The sequence below is a fragment of the Oncorhynchus gorbuscha genome, linkage group LG13, assembly GCF_021184085.1.
Source record: "Oncorhynchus gorbuscha isolate QuinsamMale2020 ecotype Even-year linkage group LG13, OgorEven_v1.0, whole genome shotgun sequence".
In the NCBI taxonomy this organism is placed as follows: Eukaryota; Metazoa; Chordata; class Actinopteri; order Salmoniformes; family Salmonidae; genus Oncorhynchus; species Oncorhynchus gorbuscha.
The window spans coordinates 102,172,248-102,177,247 of NC_060185.1; positions in this window are offsets into that span (position 1 = coordinate 102,172,248).

A 5,000-nucleotide genomic window follows, 5' to 3' on the forward strand; every position below is an offset into this window, starting at 1 on the left:
GTTCGCAGGGGAATGGTAGATTGATCAAAACATGAGGGTGAGTAACAGTAGAGAGAAGCGTCTGCCACTAGTGGCAGAAAAAGGGCTCTCCTGTGCTCCCTGGAGGTCCTTCAGGATCTCTACAGAGTGAGTATGGTTACGGTGCACTCGGATGATAGGGGCAAGGTGATCATCGTCCGAGGCCTGGTAGGAAACTACCAGGGGTGCTCTTTGACAGATGGAGCTTCTACACTAAGGAACCTAGACTCGGTCATATATTTGATCAGGAAACCTACTCCGAACGCCGGAGTTGGAGGGACTGGTATGATGATGCGAGTTTGGGGTGAGTAACAGTGAAGAGAAGCGTCTGCCACTCGTGGCGGAAAAAAGGACTCTCCTGTGCTCCCTGGAGGTCCGATCGGATCTCTGTTGGGTGAATATGGGGACGGTGCACTCGGATGATAAGACAGGGATCATCATCCGAGGCCTGGTAGGAGACTACTAGGGGTGCTCTTTGAAAGATGGAGCTTCTACACTAGGAAACCTAAACTCTACCATTCGCGTGTCATGGAACCAGCCCCCAACACCGAAGCGTTCACCGGGGCGTATGGTAGGTTGAATGAGAGTGAGTGATTGGTTCAAGGAAACTTGACTGAATCCTAGCCACTGAACAACCAGGGATATGAATTCGAAACATTTCCCAACCCAGAGGGTCCAAACTGGGATACAAAACCTGGACCCACGCGTGCTACTCCAAGGGCATGGTAGTGAGGAGCAAAGCTTGGAGGTGCGAGGAAAAGTTGTGCGGAAGCGAGAAGTAAAAACAGTTCAATTGAGCGAAAAAGGGAAGCGAAAGAGAAAATCCAAGCATTGCTTGGTAAAAGAAGGGTTGTGGATTTCCGGACCCAGGGGGGGAGAGTCGCTCTCCTCCCCGCAAAATAGTAATTTGCGAAAACACATCCTATCAGGATAAGTCTCATGCCCCGGACCCAGATCCCCCTAATGACCTGACAGGGAAGGAGGACGTGGGTTCGGTGGCGCCTCAGTGTGTCGGCAAATCAAAGACACCTACCCCAAAAGCGAGGGACCGGGGTAAAAATGTCGTGCAGCCACCACAACCAGCTCATGCAGTTGATAGTGCCCTAACCAGCTACTCAATAGTCAAGGCTGGTGGAAGTACCCTGCGTATAGAGCTCCCTGTCTGTGGCCTGAGATGTAGACTCTGTGACAAGCCACTGGAGCCATCGGGAGACAGTGAAACACTACAAGGTGGTTCATCCGACGGTTTCAGTGGTGTATGGGTGTAGTGTTTGCGGGAAGTCCAGTAAAAACAGCCACTCCATCTCCTGCCATGTCCCTAAGTGTAGGGGAGCGGAGGAGAGTGGGAGTAGAACGGTTGGTGACCACGGCTGTGGACACTGCCCCGAAAAGTTTGCTACGGCTATGGGACTTACCCAACACAAGAGACACCAACACATCAAGACTGGCTAGAGAAGGAGAGAGTAAAGAACGCAAAAGAAAGGGAAAAGTGGGAAACAGACAGAAAATGGAGCGATTGGGAAGTAGAAGAGGTGTTAAGAATGAGTAAAGAACTGGTGGGGCACAGAAAGATTAACAAGTGCATTGCGGACCGCCTGGGATCAGGAAAGACCGCGGAGCAGGTGAGGCAGAAAAGACGTGGTGTGAGACCAGGGAGTAAACAAAGTGACAAACCGAAGGAGGCGAACGATGAGAGCGATCTGATCGTAATGCTGTCCAAACCGATGACACCATTAACGTCCCCGAGCGCTCTTCGCGGACTCCTTCGGGAAGCAGTGAACGGGGGTGCTACCAAGGATGGTGTCCAGATTGGTGCTGTCACATTATCCCTAAGGGGGGTGGAGCAAGATCCAGCCTTGCTCAACACGTCCGCCCTGGAGCTGCTGCGATTGTTGACGGGGATATCGGGGTCCCCCTGTCGGCCGAGCCCGCCGAGTGAACGCAAGCCAACATCACTGAATGAAAGGAGAAAGATTGCGAGGCGAAGTGAGTACAGGAGAAGGCAGGAGTTGTTCAAGAACAACCAGGCAAGGCTCGCAAAACTTATCCTTGATGGTGATGGGGCGGACCGGGTTGCCTCTCCCCAACCTGAGATTGCTACGGCATTTGAAAGGCGGTGGGAGGTGACTGAGGACTACCATGGTCTTGGCCAGTTCTGCGCGGCGGGTGAGGCTGACTGCGGGGAGTTCCGGTCACTCATATCGGCAAGAGAAGTATGCGAAAACCTTGGAGCGATAAAGAAAGGGTCAGCAGCTGGTCCGGATGGGGTAACCAAAACAGCGCTGCTCAACTGGGACCCCACTGGTGCGAAATTGGCAGGGATCTTTTCCATATGGTTGACAGCGGGCACCCTGCCGGGGCCCTTCAAGAAATGCAGGACTACTTTGATACCCAAGTCCGACGACCCAATTGTACTCACCCAGACGGCTGGGTGGAGACCTCTCACGATTGGGTCTATGGTCTTGAGGCTATACTCTCGCATTCTGACGCACAGGCTGGCGCGGGCGTGTCCCATTAACCCGCGACAGAGAGGATTCATATCCTCACCTGGGTGCTCGGAAAACTTGATGATCTTGGGGAGGTCTAATCAAGCGGAGTAGGGCGAGTGGCGAGACGCTAGCCGTGGTGTTGGTGGACTTTGCACGTGCGTTTGACTCTGTGAGCCATGCGCACATCTTGGAGGTGCTCAGGCAGAGAGGGCTCGATGAACATATCATCGGAATCGTAGGTGACTCGTACACCGATATCTCGACCACAATTACAGTCAATGGAAAGTTGTCCACTCCTATTGACGTGAGGGTAGGGGTCAAGCAGGGGGACCCAATGTCCCCTCTTGTTCAACTTAGCCCTTGACCCAATGATCAACACCTTGGAACGCTACGGCACGGGGTACAGAATGGATGATCAGCAGATCACAACCCTGGCATTCGCTGATGATCTGGTCCTGGTGAGCAGTTCTTGGGAAGGCATGGCGCTTAATATCCTGATTCTGGAGGAGTTCTGTCGACTGACTGGGCTGAGAATTCAGCCCAAGAAGTGCCATGGGTTCCTCTCTCGTACGGTCGGGAAAGAGCGGCGGATAAACCCCTGTAAACCCTGGATAATGTGTGGAGAAGACCTACACATGGTCGGGCCAGGGGAGTCAGTCGCATACCTGGGCCTGAGGGTGAGCCCGTGGTATGGCATTATGGAACCAGAACCTGTTGAACGACTCCAGAAATGGATTAGTTCGATTGGGCGATCGTCGCTAAAGCCTTCACAGAAGGTGAGGATATTGAGTACCTACGCAATACCGAGGATGGTGTATCATGCGGATCATGGCGGGCTGGGGCCAAAAATCCTGAACGTACTTGACGCTATGATAAGAAGGGCTGTGAAGGGGTGGCTCCACCTCCCACAGTGCACCTGTGATGGGTTGCTCTACGCTAAGGGCCAAGACGGCGGGCTTGGTATAGGTAGACTGGCTTGTCAGATACCGTCAATCCAGGCCAGAAGGGTCTACCGCTTGTGGCACTCCCAGGATGCCATAACGCGAGTAGTAACCCGCAAGACAGTTGAGCGAGGGGAGTATCTCGGGATGTGGCGGAGAGCCGGTGGGAAAGAGGCAGACCTACCCTCCATATGCGGAGGGACAGAGGATACTGCGCTCAACACGATCCCTGCCGGCTCGGTGAGGCCGAAATCTCTAGTCACCCCAGACTGGAGAGGAGCAGAGTTCCTAAGATGGCAAAACCTGACATCGCAAGGAGTCGGAGTGCAGATCTTTGGCAGGGACAGAAACAGCAATCACTGGGTGGCAAATCCTGAAACATTAGGATCCAGAGAGCGCCACTATATTGCAGGTCTCCAGCTGAGGGCCAATGTATATCCGACTCGTGAGGCGTTGGCCAGGGGCAGGAAAGACAAACCGGTTGTCTGCCGCCACTGCCTACTGGGAACTGAATCCTGCTCGCACATTCTCGGGCAGTGCACAGCAGTCAAGGAGAGCCGCATCCGGAGGCATCATAAGCTGTGTGCGCTGTTAGCAAGTGAAGCCGAAAGCGCCGGATGGAAGGTCATCAGCGAAATGTGCTGCAGGACCCCTGCTGGGGCACTGCGGCGCCCAGACCTGGTGTTCGTGAAAAATGGTAATGCTTTGGTGGTGGACGTTACTGTGCGGTACGAACTGGCCTTTGACACTCTCAGGTCAGCGACTGCCGAGAAAGTCGCGAGGTACACCCCGATTATTCCCTACGTTATGACTGCCCTAGAGGTGGTAAAGGTGAAAGTATTTGGCTTTCCACTGGGAGCCCGAGGCAAATGGCCGGCTGGCAACAGTCGGCTACTACGTGCCTTGGGGGTGACTGGTAGCGGGATGGGGCGACTGGCCAGGTTGTTCAGCCGTAGGACTCTCCTATACTCCCTGGATATCCTGAGGGACTTCTATAGAGTGGGAGGGGGAGCAGCGGACTCGGATGGTGAGAGCGAGGATAACCATCCCTAGTCTCGGTGGGCGACCATCGTAGGTACTCCCAGATGGTGGGGGCGCCTTCGCTGCCACCCCCCTGGTCCTACCCTATTCCGCGCCGATACTCCCAGAACCTGAACCTATACTCGAACGCAACCCTAGTTCGCTGGGAGGCCCAATAGAACGCAGCCCTAGCGTGCTAGGAGGTCCATAGGACTTGGCCTATGGTACAACATGATAGTTGGCCCCCGGGCATGCGGGGGCGTTGAAGCCATGATTGAAGTAGGACACTCCACAGCTTGGGCATGGGAAAGGGAAGGTTGAGCCACAAGTAATACTCTCCATAGCGGGTTGGAGAGTAGAATCGAGTGGTTAGGTAAGGAACCAGGGGCGACATCCGCACACCAAGAACGAGTGGTGGTGCATCTACCCAGTACCAGGTTGGTAGACTGTTCATAGGAAAGAGAGTCAGGGGCATCATGCCCCGCAGGATAATAGATGGCGGATAACCTGGTACAGGTAAGAAATTGGAGTT